Here is a 19092-nt window from a genome sequence, read left to right on the forward strand (position 1 = left end):
TGGGAGGCGGGCAGGAGGCGGAAATCTTTTTTTTTTCAATAAAAAAATTATATTTAAAAAAAAAAAGAAGAGCATTGACTGAAAACATTGGCTTTGCTTTAAAGGGTGTTGAAAGATAAGACACGTGGGTAGAAATTCAAATTTTATAGACTGTATTGTTCTTAGAACTTAATTAAGTTAATGAGTGCATGTTAATCTAGGTTCTCTAAAGGAACAGAAAGGATAAAATGAAAAGTGCTGCTGTAGGAAATCCTACCACCAGTGGCCTTTAAGTTACCGGCCCACTTGGGTGTGGCCTCTTACACTATTTGTGCTGATGTAAAGTGTGTGTCTGGCCTCTTTTCCAGCTGTGGTGGCTGTTCCCCGTTCCAGCAAAGGATTGTGACCTGTGAGTCTACCCCTAAACAAATAACCCTCTATTATACCCAATTCTGAGGTAGTGTGGGATTTCTTTTAAGCATCCTTCTTCAATGTGTGTGTGTGTGTGTGTACATATGAGTGTGAGTGTGAAAATGGGGATTTATTAGAGTGGTTTACAAGCTATGGTCTGGCAGGTAGTCCACCATGGCTGCCTCCTGTTGAAAAGCTCAAGTATCCAGTAGTTGCTCAGCCACAAGGCTTGAATCTCTGCAGGTCAGCATGGCGCTAGAGTCCTGAGTGATCCCTGGGCTGCTGCTGGTTTTCGGTCTATGCTGGAATCTAGTCACAGATCAAGATAAATAAACTTGCCAACAAGAGGGAGGAGAAACAGACAGAAAACAATGTTTCCATCTTCCATGTCCTTTCATGTGGCCAGATTTAGGCTGAGTCTTCCTGCTTCAAAGAATCTGATGAAGAAAACCCCTCACAGGGGTGCCAGAAGCTTGGGTTTAGTTGATTCCAGATGTAGGCAAGCTGACAACCAGGTTAACTATCACAGTATGTGAGTGTATGCTTATGTGGGGGGGGGGCACATGCACAAATATGGTTGTATATGTGTCATAGTGTGCATGTGGAGGTCAAGAAACCACCTCAGGTTTGGGCCCTCACCTTCTGCCTGTTTTGGTACAGGGTCTTTCTTGGTAGCCACCATGTAGGCCAGCTGGCTCACAAGCCTCCAGGGATTCGCCTGTCTTCACTGGCCATTTCCTCAGCTCCAGGACTACAGACATCTACATTGCACGTCTGACTTCTACATGGGCTCTGAAAATTGAACTTAGGTCTTCAATCTTGTACAACAAGTGATTTCAAGAATAAGCCATGTCCTCAGCCCTTATAATCTGAGTTTCTGTAGTCACTAAATATAGAATTAAGAGTAAGGCAGGAAAAAATTAAGAATCATATTCAATTCTAGCTTTAATCTCTTTGATTTATTATATTTTTGCATAGAGATACTTAGCTATGGATTAACACATCTCATGTTTTATTAAAAGAGACAGATTATAAGACTACTAGCCTATCCCCTTATATTTAGCATATATAAGCATGAGTGGAAAGTTTTAAGAACAAAGAATATGTGATAGATGTTTCTTTTTATGAATTTGCACTGGAATTACATATATATATATATATATATATGTGTGAAAGATTAAGATTTAGACTTCAGTTTCAGTCAGTAAAAATATTAAGTAGCTCCAGGGTCTATGTAGACAGTGAGGAACAAGAAGTCATAGTAATGAGTTTACCTCCTAGAAGCAGCTCTACCCACATGAAAACACACAAAGCTATCTTGCAAACATTATTTTAATTATTTTAAATGTTCACACATTAATATTTCAGAGATTTTCATGCCAAATTCACTGTCCTAAGTTAAAAATAAATATGGCCAGTTTTATTTCCCAGTTTGTTTTTAAAAATAAATTTTGAAATAATTTGGTTCATTTTCAGACCAGCAGGAAGGTAATTATGCAACTGATTATAGAAGACATGTTCTGAGCAGCCGAAAGAGGAAGTACATAGCACTGTGTGGGCGAAGGAACTTTTACACAGAAATGCGCACAGTACTTTATAAAAAAAATCAACAGCTTAATGTTTAAATTAAGATGTACAATTTTTGAAGAACTGTAAATTCAGATGTAATTCTAATAAGTACTTCGAAAGGAGCTCGTGTGACCTTTTCTGGTTTCCCCAGGGGTAGCATCTTACCAAAATCTTGCATATCACAACTGGGATCAAGAAAAAGCTTTCTGTCTTCCCCAGGGTTCCTTTGGTGCCTTTTATAGGCACACTCACTTCCCTCCTGCCTCACCTCCTCCTCAGCTCCAGGAAACACAAATCTGTGCTATAATCCTGAGATGCATCATGTCAAGAACGTTACATAAATAGTACCATCCAGTGTGTAGCCTGTGCAAACAGGCCCTTCTCAGTTGAGACGGGTCCAAGTTCTAGGAGCATTTCCATAGCTTCTGCCTTTATTTGCTGGGTAACATCAGGGCTATAAATGATGAACTCTTCACAACTGTGTGGTGACTGGATTGTTCCAGGTCCAGCTGTTGGTTAATGATGTCACTCCACATTTTATGTGCAGGTTTTGGTGTTAGAATGTTTTCATTCAGCCTGTCTAAGCTCCCAAGGGTACACATTCTGGATTGGTGGATAGTTTCATGTTTTAAGAAATATCAAACTTTTGGCATTTTTTTTTCAGAATGATGTTGCTATTTTACTTTCCCAGCATCAACATGGGAGCTCCTCTGTGGTCCTGCTAGCATTTTCTGGCTGCCATGGTGTCTCACTAAAGCTTTGGTCTGTTTTGCCCTAATGAATAATAACATTAGACATTTCGTGTGCTTCTCATCTGTATTATCCACTTCAATCATTTTGGGGGCATATTACAGTTTTTGCTTTCTTTTGAGGGTTCTTTATAGATTCTAGACATTGGCTCTTTTACAGATAAGTAGCCTGTCTTTTAGTCTTTGTAACAGCATTTTCTCCAGGGCAAGAGGTTTTCATTTTGATGAAGCCTATGGATCAATACTTCTTTCTATGGGCCATGCCTTTAGTGTTCACTATAACTCTTGGCTAGATTTTGATCTTAAAGTTTTGATGGTCTATATTTTCCAAAAAACAAGCTCCTTCATCAGCCTGAGTTATTTTCACATAAACTGCGAGACTTAAGTCAAGTTTTGTCTTGTCCAGGTATCCCTGCTCTGGATACTCACTTTCTGATACATTTGAGCCTTTGGAATTGAACATCAGAGGAGCTATTTGGAGTTTCCAGTTTATTCCACTGATCAACACAAATGTCCTTTCACTAATAATGCATCAATATCTTAAGTAATGTGACTATGAAACAATCCTAGCACTAGGGGACTTATGTCACCTGTTCCTGCTTTTGAAACCCTTTTTCCTCCTACTGGGTTGCCTTGCCCAGCCTTGATATCAAGGTTTGTGCCTAGCGTCATCATAACTTGTTTTGCTATTGTGGTGGTTTGAATAGGAATGACCCCTATAGACTCATGAACTTGAATGCTTGGCCCATAGGGAGTGGCACTATTAGGAGGTGTGGCCTTGTTGGAGAAAGTATGTCACTGTAGGGGCAGGCTTTGAGGTCTCATATGCTTAATCTCTGCCCAGGGTGGCACACAGCCTCCTTCTGCTGCAGCCTGCAGATCAAGATGTAGAACTCTCAGCTACCTCTCCAGCACCATGTCTGCCTGCATGTGGCCATGTTTCCTGCCTTGACGGTAATGGACTAAACCTCTGAAATGGTAAGCCAGCCCCAATTAAATGTTTTCCTTTATAAGACTTGCCGTGGACATGGTGTCTCTTTTCAGCAACAGAAACCCTAAGACAGTCATGTTTAACTGATATTCCTGGGAGCCCCTCTCTTCTCTGAATGGGAAAGGAGGAGGAGTGGATCTGGGGGAGGAGGAAGGTAGGGGAAGGGGGGACTAGGTATGGGAGGAGGAGAAATGATAAATGTTTGAGAGAAGAATTTAAACAAACAAACCAAAGACATTTTACCTCTCTAAACTATCCTTCAGAAAGGAGATGGAAATAAAAGGTTTTCCAGACATGCAAAAGCCATGTGAGCTTATCATTTCTATGCAGGAATTAGTAATGGAAACTTATTATGCTATATCAAAAGCCTCTAATTAAAGACACAACACACATGAAAGTGAAAATTCAAATTGTATAAGTAACACAGAGCCATGCTAGACTAGACTACATGCTAAATAGTAGACAAACATAAACATATTTAATGGAATTTTATCTATGGTATAATGACGTATCTCTTGAAATAACTACGGCTAAAACTAATTAGGGAGTGAAAATCACAAAGTTGTAGCAGTCTTGACACTAAAACCACAGAGCATAAAAGCATTGCATCTACCATACAACATTAGATTTGTGCCTAATACTCAGCTTATACTCAGTTTATTTCTGATTTTGACGCATTATTGTGACTGTAAATAATATTGTATTTTCTAGATTTCTGTGTCCACTCGTTCATTACTACTACATAGAGATATCATTTGTTTTGTAACTATATTTGGCATCCTATAATTGTGTGGAAATCATCTATTTATTTTTTTACCCCGGGATTATTTATAGTGACCATACCACTGAAGACAACAACCACCCTTCACTCAGTCGTCATTAGCTGCCACAGTCACTCCAGAGAGAGGTGGGTCTCATGAGACCCTCCTCCACCTCAGATGGCATGTGAAGCGCTTGTGCAGGTAGCCACAGGTTTTTATACATTTTCTTAGAATTTTCCAAGCAGACAATTAAGTCATGTGCAAATGAGCATGGCTTTATCACTGCCCTTTAAAAATAAAATGTTGTTACTAATTCTTTGAGCATTTTAGACTCTTTCTTTTAATCTTTGTGTGTGTATTTCCCTCTTTGCCTTCATTCCACAAGCTAGATCTTACAGCCGTATGTTGAATACCAGTGGGGAGGAAAAAGATGCTCGCTCTGCTCCTGATCGGGGAAGAAACACATTCAGGTTTTCACTGTGAAGAACAATGCTGACTGAAGTGGTTCTTTAACACGTGTGCTCTTTCTCACTCTGAGTGTTCACCCACATCCTATTCTTTAGAGAGTTTTAGAAACTTGAATGTACATTTAATTTTGACTGTGTTTTCAATTAATATGATTTTATGGATTTTCTTTATTATTAATTTTCAATATCAAACAGTTATGAAATAAATTTGATGAATTCTCCTTTTTAATATTTTGTTACATTTTTCTCTATTATCATAAGGGTTACCACCCTCCCAGCACTAGTGTAGTATTACTATGTACATGTGTGAGTGTGCCCCTATACAAATATGCCATTTTGAGAAAAAAAGGGGGATTACTAACTTCATAAACTCTACTTGGAAACTTTCTTCATTTCTAAAAAAAGATTTATTAATATTGTTGCTAATTCTTTCTAGCACAATTAATAAAAACCCACAGACAGATATTGGGGTTCAATCTGAAGGTCAAAAAAGCACAACAGTCAGTCACTGGGTCTTACCTGTATCTCAGTCTGAAATGGTGATCCCGCCTCCAGGAATCTCAGAATGAGACTGACTGAGAACTGTCTCCTCCCATTTTATAATCCACTTTAGGACTGGGATTAAAGGCATGCACCACTACCACCCTGTTTCTATGACAAACTAGTGCAGCTACTGGGATTAAAGGTGTGTGCCACCACTGCCTTGTCTGTAAGGCTGATCAGGGCAGCTGTTTTACTCTCTGATGTTCAGGCAAGCTTTATTTATTAAAATACAAATAAAATATCACTACAATTCTTTAAATATTTGCTATAATTCCACACCTAAAATAAGGGGTTGGATACTTGATTCTTTTAAGAAAGACTACTAGATTCCTAATTAAATTCACATTCTCCATTTCATATTGGGTGAATTGTGATAGTTTTATTTGAAAAAAATGGTTCATCCTGAAATAAGTTGTTAAATTGATATGTGTAGAATGGATTTTCATACTCCTTCATTATCTCCTCGATGTTTCCGGGTCTGCTGTGAGGTTCTCTGCTCAATTCTGATGGTACTAATTTCTGTCATCTCAGTTTAAGAATGGCATAAAATAATAATTTAATGATTGACAGATGGCATTCTCTCAGAAGCCCCCAGAAGTCTACCTCTTTTTCTATGTCTTAGGAAATGTCTTTGATGATAATGACACGCATTGAGTACATGTCATGTCATGTGTGCTATATGTCTTCTCTCATGTAAATACCACAACTCTGTGAGGATGTTATTGATTATATTTTATACCTGGGGAGAGGGAAGCTTCATGAAACATATTGAAGGTCTTTCAGATAGTCCAGGCTTGCTCCACAGTCCAAAGCCATGAGTAGTAAATTCACTGTACCTTGTTTTGCTGTAGTTACTTAAAATGTCTTTCTATGTAATACAAACAACCGGACTTTCTTATGAATAAGAAAACGATAGTTTAAGAGAATGTTTTCCCCATGGTATTTATAAATCAGTTGCCAGTAAGGCTAAAGGCTATCACTAAGGACTATAGTAATAGGAGAAAGTAAAAGCTTAAGCCAGGAACAAGCGACAATTCTAAGCACTTCTGGATAGCCGAGAAAGCATGAACTTTGAGTACTTTTTTCTGGATAACTGAGATGGCATGAACTCTAAGAACTTCTCTGGGTAATCGAGATGACATGAAGTTTATACTGCTTACATATAACATTCCTTGAAGTAAACTGTAGCCAGTGCCATAGCATTTGTTGCCATTGGATGATAGGTTATTAAATGAATATAATATTGAAATTAATTGTGGCTAATGACTTCCATTTTTTTTCTGCTAAACATTTCCCAAAAATACTTAGAAAAATACCTACTAAAAGTCTTTAATTTCTTCTTGAACCATGCCTCTTAAAGAAAAAAATACTCAAAACACATGTCATAAAGATATAAAGTGAATTCAAGAAAATGATTTATAAAGCAATCAGTTTCTAAACAATCAAAACTTTGCAAGACTAATACATAACTTTGTGCGAATTTTTCTTAAGAAAAAAATCTTATTAAACCTTAAAATAACCTCTAGCTCTAAGATCTGTTTCTTTACTTTTGCATCATTGAACAAATACAACACATATCTAATTCATTTTTGTATAATTAATTCAAATAATATGAATTTTATTTTCTGTAAATTCCTTTCGTATTTAGCTCATCTAATCAGATTTGGAGCACAGTAAAATTAGGTTCAAATCTTAAAGACTTATAATTACAGTTGGGTGTTTGTATAGCTGCAATAAAGGTCATAAGATAACCTTTCTCGAGAAGTCACTGTCTAACTGGGTTAGCACAAAGGAAGCACTAGGTTTATGTCTAATTTAGAATAAAAGTGTTTGGTTTTTTTTGTTGTTGTTGTTGTAAGATCTAGCACAGGCAGAAGCTAACTGAGAGACCTCCATATGTTAAAACAACACATTCCTCTTCTGAAAGGTCAACAGCAGAACTGCTTACATCCATGAAGATTAACATCATTGGTGCATTGTGATCCCAGACGGGAAGGAGTAAAGGGAGAATCACTGGGGTTAGGAGGAAATAAAGAAGATAAAATTATTTTATCAAAGTTTCATCATTGCAGCAACTGTTTCAAGAAGAAACGTGCAGCGAGAATTTCCTGGACTGTGTCACAGGTTCTGGAGACTGTCTACAGCTCTGCTTCTCATCTGGGGACGTGAAGACTCGGGGTGGCATGAGGGAGAAAGAAAAGTATAATCTGTTAATTTCTATTGTGTGAGCAAATTAATTTTTAATACGTGCAGTAGGATCAAAAACCCATTGCCATTGTTCTTGAGTTCTCAGTAGTCCTCATTGGCTTTGTGGGAGCCTAGGCAGTTTGGATGCTCACCTTACTAGACCTGGATGGAGGTGGGTGGTCCTTGGACTTCCCACAGGGCAGGGAACCCAGATGGCTCTTTGGGCTGACGAGGGAGGGGGACTTGATTGGGGGAGGGGGAGGGAAATGGGAGGCGGCGGTGGGGAAGAGACAGAAATCTTTAATAAATAAATAAATAAATAAATAAATAAAGAATTGCTTAATATTTTAATTCTATCTTGCATTTAAGAATTTTGCTGAGAAAATATTGCTCCAGTGAAAATATTTTAAAGTTTATTTCCAGTGTTTCTGAGCGTTTTATTGGTGCAGGGGACGAATTACTAGACTTAAAAGTGGTAGAAATCTCTTCTGCAATCATTCCAAGCCTGGCTCTACCGTGCATTTACTAAGCACAGGACATATGCTCATTTAAAAAAGCTTTAAGCACTTTGTGGGTTAAGTGCTATTCCAGGCAACATTTCTTTGATATTCAGGACTGGTGAGCATTTCTCCGCTCATGTACTGGATGTTTATCTTTTCCGTTCTGATCTTAGCCTGTCTCCATGCATCGCCATGCTAGGATTTCCCGGCTCTTATGAAAGGCTCTTATGTAGTAAGCATTGGTTATCTGACAATTTATTACAAACACCTCTCCCTCATTTTCAGTTTATTTCTATTTTAATTGGCATTTTTTGATGCTTTATAACATTTACTTTATTGTAGTCGAGGCTCTTTGATTTTCCTCTGGGCTCATGCTCACAGTTTTTGTGTTAGGTAAATATCTCTGAGATTCAATTTGCAATACTGACAGCCTGAGGCGCTTTCTTTTTATACTTCTTGTTATTTGATAGAGAAGCGACTGCTGAACTAATCACTTGCAACTGTTATGACAGGAGAGAGAGAACGCGCAAGGATGAGAAGATAGGAAAATACCTCTCAGGGCTGTTATTAATCACTGTCAATATTTTGTAATAAAGCATTGTCTAATATCTGTTTTTATAATTTGATTTATTTTAAATAGTCCTTCACCCATATATTTTTACTAAATTATCATCACAGTATATTATTTTATGTATAACTGCAGTTGTGTGCGTTTATACATGATATTTGTGTTTCATTTTAATGAAATTCAACAAAAATATGAGACAATGTTTCTCATATTTAAGAAATATATGAAAGAATAATAATCTAATTTAAAATAATAACATGGTTTGGCATTTGACTCAGTTTAATTTAGTATTTAGGGCTATAGGTCTCATATAACTCTTATTTTCAGTGTACATATAAAATTTCAAATATGTGCATGTGGTGTGGTGTGTATGTGTAGGGTGTGTACGTGCATGGTATGTGTGTGGTGTGTGGTATGTTGTGGTGTGTGTATGGTGTGTGTGTTTGTGTATATGTGGTGTGTGTATGTGCATGGTATGTGTGTGGTATGTATGGTGTTTGTGTTGTGTGTGTGTTTGTGAGTGTGTGGTATGTGTGTATATGGTGTGTGTGGTGTGTGTTTGTGTATGTGTTGTGTTGTGTTATGTGTGCATATGTGGTGTGGTGTGTATGCATGGTATATGTGTGGTGTGTGTGTGCTTGTGTGTGTATGTATGGTGTGTGTGTGGTGTGTGTGTTTGTGTGTGTGTGGTGTATGTATGTGTGTGGTATGTGTGTATATGGTGTGTGTGTTTGTGTGTGTGTGCATGGAGGTCAGAGGCTGACACTGAGCCTCTTCCCTACTTGTTCTCCACCTTAGCTTTTGGCCAAGTTTCTCACTGAACCTGGGGTTGCAGATTTCGTCACACAGGCTGGCCAGCAGTCTCCAGAGGTCTTTCTGTGTCCACCTCTCCAGCACTATGATTACAGGTATGCAAGGCTCTCCCCGGCGTCTTTATATGGTGATGCTGGAGATGCACGCTTGGTTGTCAGGCTTGTAAAACACACGCTTTCCTGACGGAGCCATCTCCCCAGCCTCACAGAACTCTTTTAAGAACTCATGCCAAATTTTCAGTTATTCTTATGGCCACTTGATAAATATTTATTGTCAAGTTCTTTGCTGAATGTGAAGAATCAAACAAAAGAAATTTCACAAGCTAGTAGGGCATCACTTCTAACTTTTTCTTTTATAACCAATAATATAATTAATATGGTTTTCATAAAAATTTCCCATTTTGTATTGGACAAATACCTTTGGGAGAAGAGACAAATAACACTCAAAATGTTTGAAAAAAGCCCAGTGGAAACATGCATAGACATTGTTGTCAGTTAGAACTGTCCCAGATACCCCCAACCAACATAGGCTATCGCAATTGTCTTGGTTGTCCAACAGAACTTGACAGTAAGCCCTACACGCACTGGTCACAGGACACAGAGAAATCAAACTGGTACTGGCCAGGAAGTTTCCTCCTGACTGGTTAGTTTTCAGTGTAGGAATGCTTTATGCAGGCAGCTGGAGGAAGCCAAGGTCACCAACTGTCTTTCTCATACGCTGGGAATGCTGGGAAGTGCAATAAGGGCTGGTATGGTGGCAAGATGGGCCCATGCGTGCAATAGTGGTGATGTGCATGCTGGGAGCAGGGGGGGGATGACCAACTGCTTTAGGATTGCATTTAAGGCCAGTGCTTAGGTAGAAACACATGTGAGATCATGTGAGATACTGTAAATCTGGTTTGAGAGCTCACAGGCTCTCAAAATTATTACTATGATTTCACTAAATGGACAAGTCAAACTGCCTTCTAAATTAATCTCTATACATATAGATCACCACATTCTTAGACATCATCAGAGATGTCTTTGTGCGCTGCATGACAGCTAATGCAGGCACTCACAGCTGGTCAAAGGGCAGAGATTAACTGTCAGTGGAGTGACCAGGCACAAATGGACATCTGTATCTCTCCCTCAGGGACTGTCATGGGAGAGGAGACAGAAAGATTGGAAGAGTCAGAGACTGGGGAGGACCAGAGTACCAGAGTGTCTTCAGGACATGACCGGTCCACTGTATGAACTCACATGTGGCTGCCTACACAGAAGCTGCATAAGAACAAACCAACCAGTGTTCAAGCCTGGAGTGGGAAGGGACTCACGAACTCCCATCCCTAACTGGAAAACTATGGACAGCTGAAGGTTTCTGAGGAAAGGGGTGCCAGTTTTCTCTAGCAGTGTGGCTCCTAGGCCAACCACACCCCAGTGAATGGCCCCATACCCTGCAGTATGTGGGCATCACAAATTGGAGACTTATGGTTCAGGAAATACATGAAGTTGAGGATATGGGGATGTGGGGTGGATCTGGGAGGAGTTGGGGAAGTGTGGGGGTCTAATATAATCAAAATACACTGCTGGAAATTCTCAAAAAATTAAAAAAATTAAAATGAAGTCCAACCATGCCACACTTTCGCTTAAAGCTTCTAGTGACTTCTAATTGCACTTGGAGGAGAATGGACAATTTTTTATCATGAATGCACCGGCCCTGTCTCATGGTAAACTGCTGAGCCCTGTGCCGTTCTTACATATACTTCTTGTCTACTCCTCTATTGTAATTCTGACTCCCTGTCAGGTCTCTTGTATTCTCCCCTAGAACACTGCCCCAAGGAATCGCTTTGCTCACCATTTACCTTCCTTCATATTCAAGCTCAAAGAATACCTCTTTGTAGAAATCTTCTTTGATCTCAAGTACTGGCCCCTGGCTCCCAAGTACCATTTTCTATTTAGTTCATTCCTACACTTTACCACAATCTGTGGTTATAGTAGTATTTATTTGTTGTATACTTGGCCACTGACTCTCCACCTCTTCTGGAATACAGGCTCCTAGAACATAGCAGATGATGAGTGGAATGAGTGAGCGAAGAAGGCCATCTCGATAGGGACGCATGGGGAAGGAGTCTATTGGTCAATGCTCACAAGTTGTGCTGAAGGAGAAGCAGAGGTCAACAAGGCAGAGTAAGAAAGATGCTGTACACTGTATCTGGATGTGCGAGCGCTCATGTTTCTTGGGTGAGTTGCATGAGTTTAGTGTATTGGGGATGGTCATCACACAGAAGATGGAATCCATGTGAGGTTGTGCTAACCTTAGATAGTAAAGATTAACTGAGAATCAGACATGCTCAGAGAGTCAAATACACCCAGGATGAGGGAAACTTGGTTTCTGGTTGCCAGGGAACAGAATCACAAATATGGGAATAAATTCTGCAGTGTTTAGGTCAAAACTGCATTATCCCATATGAATTCATAGTTTTCAAGACATTAAGAAGATGTATATATATATATGTGTGTGTATATATATATAAACAGATGTGTTCATGTGTATATATCTTCATAACTACCTCCATATGCATGCATAGACATACTGTGAAACTATAAATATTCTCTATCTTTGTCTAGTAAGCAGCCTGGTGGGAATAACGGAATAGCACATGATAGGAACTAAAGGCCTCACTCAATCTTGGTGTTCACCATTTTACACTAGAAGGAAATAAAGGTGATTGGGAAAATGGGTGAGTCCCATATCTGTGACTAGAAAAGTATATACAAGTCTTAAAAGTAAGTTAGGGCTCCAATAATGATAAAGGTATGTGAAAAGTACACAAGGGGACTTGCTTTGACAAAGTCCTAAAGAATTTAAGTGCTAAAATAATGATAGTGGTAGATTATAACTAACTGGACAATATAGAAAACCTATGGCTCCCTGTATATAAAAATATTTTTTAAAGAATTGTATTCCTTTAAAATGTAATATTAGCATAATTTTAAAATATCTTTTCATAAAAACTTTTAAATTTCAGAAGTAAATGAGTAACTAACTTCACAGTGGAGAAAACCTGAAGATAACACTGTAATTACATGATTATGGTGATGTCATAATGACTAAGACAAATCAATGTTCAAGTCACACCTGATAGGATTCAATAAAGAAGCCAGAGAGGACTCTTCTTCTGATAAAGATTCATATCCTGGGTTTAAGAACAAAATACCAGGTAAATTTAAACCAAGAGCCATTCTATCAAATTGCTGGCTCATTATCTTGAAGCATGTAAGGGTTACAGAAGTCAAGATAAGACTTAGCATTTGAATGGAGTCTTAAGATTAAACGTTAATAATATGCCAAAGGTAATGATCTGGTTTTGATGACATGCTTTCTGTTGACAGATAAACACCCCATTTATAGGGAGTAATTCACGACTTGTAGCTGATGAGGCATTGGGTCTGTAACAATTTGCAAATAATTCTGGGAGAAAGAGCCTTTGTATTATAGCTCCAACTTTGTTATAACTTTGCAAATATTTTAAAATATAAAACAGCAATAACAATCATAGCACAAACAGTACTGCATGGAAAATATAGAATATAAATCCAGAGAGGGAGAGCGAGGGAGCCATTAGGGGAGCTATTTCAGCAATAAAGTCAAAAGCCCTCAGATGGGCAGGGAGTGTAGAGGAGGGAGGTTTTGAGTCATACTGAGGGAGTAAAACTGACAGGCTTCGGTGACTAATTAGATAAATGGAGGGGAGGAATGGGAGAGTGATGTGGGAGTGATTTCTTATTAATAAAGAAACTGCCTAGGCCCCTTGATAAGGCCCACCCTTAGGTGGGTGGAGAAAACAGGAGAATTCTGGGAGAAGGAGTCTTGGTGGAGAGTCGCCATGATGCTCCCACTCCAGACAGATGCAGGTTAAGATCCTCTCTGGTAAGCCAGCTCGTGGGCTACACAGAATATTAGAAATGGGTTAGAACAATATGTAAGAGCTAGCCAATAAGAAACTGGACCTAGCCGGGCCAGGCAGTGTTTGAAAGAATACAGTTTCCATGTAATTATTTCTGGGTATAAGCTAGCCATGCGGGCGGCCGGGTGCCGGGGACGCAGCCCTGCCGCTCCTATTTCAACAGATGGCGCCCAACGTGGGGCTAAATCCACTTAAAAACCTGAGAAGCCTTAAAAATAAGGGAAACAGAGTTTAACACAGATTTTTGCTGTTTTGTTGGTGACATGCTGTAGAGAGATTCCTGATTCAGCAACAGCAGCAGAGAAAAAAAGCTGCGTCATTTTAAAGCGCGGCTTCCTGGTGCTATGCTGCCAGCGTGAACTCTGGCTTTAAAGCATTTCAAGGCTTTTATGGGACTGGATGTTTCTGTTCCCACTTGGGATCGGAGGAGATTGCTCTGAGACCTGCCGATGGCTCAGCGTTCCCTGCCTACACCTGGGCAGATGGCGGAATCAGGCTTAGGCAGGCGGAAGAGCATGGCGGATTCCTGCTGCCATACAGAGACGCGTTTTCAGACTGCGCAGTGCTCTGCGTGTCAGATTTGGCTGTAACTTGGATAAAAAGAGTTTCTGTGCTGCACACTCAGTCTCAAAATTAAATTGCTGATTGCGGCTCCAATGTAAACTGCTGTTTGCCTGTAACTGTGCTCAGCTCAAAAGCACCAAATGACTCTGAGGCAGGAGCGGCTGCTCCTTGCTGAACTGTGCTGATCTCAGGCAGGAACTACCGTAATTACCTTAAAACCGTGCAGTTAAGGTTTAGACTGGGCAGGACACAGGCAGTACCGTATTACCTATACATGGTGCAACTTAAGTTTTTAAGAAATGCTTAACATTTTAAGAAATGCTCCTGGAAAAAAAAAAAAAAATTACAGATTCACAGTAAAACAGATTCAGACACCGTTGGATGAATGTACGTAGGCTTGGGGAAAAAAAGAGAATATAAAGAATAAAGTTAATGTCTTAAAAAGAAAAAGGGTAAAGTCTTTAAAGAGACAGAGTACAGAAGTACAGATAGTTATAGATTAAGAGAAATAAAGAAAAATAAGCCACGTAAAAATGAAAAATTCACAGAGAGTCTGGATTATGTACATTGTGTTTTCTTTAAAATTTTTGACTGTGAAGGAGCTAAGTACAAAGAGACATTTTATTATATGGGCTGCTAAGCTGAACCTGCACATATGTTCTAAAGGTATCTTGACTTCAAAATTTGGATCTAAGGATATGATGCTTTGGAGAGGGTCTTCTTTTGTTTCCACAGAGGATGTGACCCTATGGATTGCATCTATCCCGGTATGGTATGATAGACCACGCCCTCCTGAAAGGTTGCTGTGAACACCCTCAAAAAATTACTTCACTCAACTGCCAACCGAGATGAACCTGACACACAGGTTACACCCTAAATGATCTGATTAACAGTGCCCCCATTCAGCAGGAAGCAGTTTGGAGAGAAAAAACTACGCCCATGTTCCCAAATATTGTTTATAAATGTTCTTTTACATTTAAAGGGGGATATGATATAGATATGAATAATTTGCATTGGTATGGATTTTAAGGTCAATTTTGTTATATGTATATGTATTTTTGAACTTGATTAAGGTATTGTGATTATGTAGTTCACTTAAAATGTAATGTATAATTAGGAAATATAGGTTGTTAATGGATAATCATTGCTAATAGTTAAGCTTGTAGTCATGTTAGTTAGATTTTCTAGATATATAGAGATATATTTCAATTAGATAGGCATTCTTCATATCTTTCAAAGACTGCAGAATATGGCATTTAAAATATTTTAATAACTTAGGACTTTTCATGACAAGGAGACACGTCTGCTCCTGGCAGCACCAGCTACTTCAAGAGGAAGATGGGCATCGAAGAGGATCCTTATGGAGTTGGATAGTCATTTGGGCAAGAAACTGCTCTTGCCTGGACTGTTGCATAAACTGGACACAGAGAACCCTCAGAGAGAGGACTGCTGAACTTGCCTAAAGGTGAGATGGTCTTTCGGGGTTCCTGATTCATGAAAGAGTCTACAAGACATTCTACAGAACACAGCAGAAAGTGACTGAACTGTCTTTAAAATTTCCTGCTTCATGGAAATGTATCTGGATACCATGGGCCTGTAGGCCGAAGATGGATGCCCCAACGGTACAGAGGAACTTTGGGTGACTGTCCAGGCAGCGAGATGTCTCTGTCATTTCTAGAGTTTTCTTATTTCTTGTTTACTTAGGTAATATTATATCCTTCTGGAGTCTTTGATGGAGTTGAAGAATGAATAGTTATAGTTTTCCTTAGTTATGATAAGAGATAAAATAGATATAAATATTGTAACTGTAATTCTTACTTGATAACTGTTTTGTTATATGTAATTTTACTATGCTAAAGTTAAAGCCTTTCTTTTTTGTTTAAACGGAAAAAGGGGAAATGATGTGGGAATGATTTCTTACTAATAAAGAAACTGCCTTGGCCCATTTTATTGGATAGAAAATTAGGTAGGCGGAGTATACAGAAGAGAATTCTGGGAGAAAGAAGGTTAGAGGAGGAGTCGCCATGATGCTCCCACTCCAGACAGACGCAGGTTAAGATCCTCTCTGGTAAGCCAGCTCGTGGGCTACACAGAATATTAGAAATGGGTTAGAACAATATGTAAGAGCTAGCCATAAGGAACTGGAACTATCCGGGCCAGGCAGTGTTTGAAAGAATACAGTTTCCGTGTAATTATTTCGGGCATAAGCTAGCCAAGCGGCCGGGGTGTTGGGGACGCAGCCCCGCCGCCGCTCCTATTTCAACAGGAGAGGCCCTGAGTGACTCGGGTTTCTGGCTTGCAATGGAGTGGATGGTAGTGCAAAAATAATCGACACAGGGGAAAGAGGAACAGGTTTTAGAGAAATACTTTGGATGCTTGGCGAAAAGACAAGTCTGACGTGTCTCTTCCAGAACTCTGGGTATTCTGACCCAATGGGATGCATTGTCCTCTCACTGTCAAGCTCAGCTGCTGCTCTCTACCTTCAGAGTTCCACAAGAAGAGTAATACTCTTGGTCTGTTCTCCCAGTCCTCGCTCACTTTCCCCTACAGAGCGAGAGGTGTTTATCTAGAACATACCCTTGGGGTGGGTAGAAAACAAGCATGGTCATAACTGCTTGTTTTGGTTCTTCGCCATCTGATGGAGGAAGGTAATTGGTTAATTATAATAAACCAACTGCTTGGCCTCATAGCTTAGAACATAGGTGGGTGGAATAAACAGAATAGGATGCTGGGCGGAAGAGGAAGTGAGGTCAGACTCTGCTCTGCTCCCGGACAGGATGGATGGAGGCTAGAATCTTCCCGGTAAGCGCACCTTGGAGTGCTTACACAGATGACTAGAAATGGGCTAGTCCAGGTGCGAGAGTTAGCCTAGAAGAGGCTAGATAGAAATGGGTCAAGCAGTTAAATGAATACAGTTTGTGTGTTGTTATTTCGGGCATGAGCTAGCCAAGCAGCCGGGGTGTTGGGGAGGCAGCCCCGCCGCTCCTATTTCAACAGCCATCCACAGCAAGTATAACAGAGTGATGAATGTGCCCTCCGCTCTTCCATGGTAAAACCGCCCATGGTCCAGGTATGCCCATGACTGGGACATGTACATAATTCAAGAGAAAAGTTACAGCAAGCACATTTATCCACATACCTGGAATGATATTATACAATCAGTTCTAAAAATGCTAAAAAAAAATTGACATTTGTTATTCTAATGCGGACATCTCAACTCTCCATTGGTTTGGAATCCAGGAGATTTGGGTGGTTCATCTGTCTCCTGCACTCAAACAGTGTGAAGTTTTTTTATTCCTCATACTGTATAATAATGTATTTAGGAAAACTTATCAAATTAATAAAATAAGACAGTGCTAAGATAATACTGCTTACAGGGGAATCTATAACTCCTTCTAACTACTTGTTTTTCAGTTAGGCATTTAACAAATTTGATTTAGAACTTAGTTTTCAACATGGCATAATTACTCCACATACTTTTGTACCTTTCTTCATATATAAAATCGGAATCATAATAGCTCTATCTATATTCCATGGCTGTTCCAAGGATTTAAGCATAGATTACACACATACCACTCTGTAACATGCTAAACAAAGTATGTATTTGTTACTGAGTCAGGCTGCTCCGTTTCTTAAGAATGCGAATGTGTGCTAAGGTGAATAGAAAAATCAAACCAGAATAAAATTGTTAAGATTGGCAATACAAACACAATTGGTTTTTGTGAATCACGACTTGTGAAATATACCAGTGGGTTTCCAGAGTAAGTAACGGGGGAAGGGTATGAAAAACTCCTTCATGAGAAACTTTAATCCTTTACATCTCCAATAGAGGTGACCATGAAAAGTTTTACCAAGAGCATTACTCATGTAATAAATAATGCTAAATAATAGGGAGTTTGACTGGGAGGAAGAGGGTGGACTGCCAATTTATTAGGTCTTCTTGATTTATTGGGAGTTCTAGTAATAAATTCTGCACTGCATTAAGCCAAAGTACTTCAATTTACCTTGCTCATCCTATCCTTCTTCTGTGGGGCACACACGGAGTCGCACAGTCTCTCTCTCTCTCTCTCTCTCTCACACACACACACACACACACACACACTCATCTGGCTAGCCCCTATTCAAACATAAAACCCAATTTGAGTACTCTCCCCACAGAATAGTTTTCTCTGCCATTTATTCAACTACGTTCAGTAAATTCAAAAAACACTGAACACCAATTATGTATAAAGTGGTAGTCTACCTGCTGCAGTTGAGGATTTAATTTTTTTCTAATTAAAGATGCTGTTCCAATTCTCAAGGAACATCCATTGAAACTGCAAAGAAAGGTGATAAAAATACCATGCTAGCTCAAACGGAAAACACTATGAGGGCAAATAGCATAGAGGAGACAGAGAGTGACATATAGCCAGCCACCTTATAGTCAAGAAAGAAGGCATTGCTTACAAGGTGGCATTTGAGCAATGGTCTGAAGGAAGAATAGCAGTGAGCCATGTAAGTTTCCGTGTAGGTGTGCCATAAAAATCCACAATCGATTATAAGAACTTCAAGTAGCAGTTGCTTGGCCATTCAGGAAGGACGGCATGTCGGAGGGAAGTGAGCTCACCAGAGTGGAAGCCAGCAGAACCATATGCTAAGGAGGGAAGGAAATTACTTGGGATGTTATATACCCTTATCTTGAAATGGAAGAATGGAAGATTGATCAGTTTGTAAGACTGGCTGCTGAGTTGTGAAAAGACAATAAGGGAGCCATGATTAATACTAACATACAGGACAGAAAGATTTTCCGAAGTTCTAGATAAAAGATGCTAATGGCTTATAGAAAACTAACACAGAAAAGAGAGGACGAAGGGCCTGGTTTAATAAGTATATTTAAATAGAGTGTTGAGGTTAGAGAACGGATGAATTAAAATATGCTCATTAACTAGTGCGCAATGAGTGTACTAGATAAAAGGACTATCAAAATGAAAGAAGAGAGGGCTGACTTTAAAACCATTTGGTTTCAAGCTACCTTCTCACCCACAGAGATTCCTGAGAATACAAC

At 39.4% G+C, this 19092-nt stretch overlaps 1 protein-coding gene and 1 long non-coding RNA gene across 8 annotated transcripts in view; one reads left to right on the plus strand and one right to left on the minus strand.

The window, feature by feature from the left end:
* Anks1b (ankyrin repeat and sterile alpha motif domain containing 1B) overlaps nt 1-19092 on the minus strand; it is an 864790-nt gene that overhangs the window by 545168 nt on the left and 300530 nt on the right. The window lies entirely within an intron of this gene.
* On the plus strand, nt 13279-16224 carry LOC126503783 (uncharacterized). The gene is made up of 2 exons (XR_007592399.1): nt 13279-13431; nt 16101-16224. It is a non-coding gene; the product is annotated as an uncharacterized lncRNA (long non-coding RNA).

The sequence above is a fragment of the Alexandromys fortis genome, unplaced genomic scaffold, assembly GCF_014885135.2.
Source record: "Alexandromys fortis isolate MF-2015 unplaced genomic scaffold, M_Fortis_MF-2015_v1.1 scaffold_50, whole genome shotgun sequence".
NCBI lineage: Eukaryota > Metazoa > Chordata > Mammalia > Rodentia > Cricetidae > Alexandromys > Alexandromys fortis.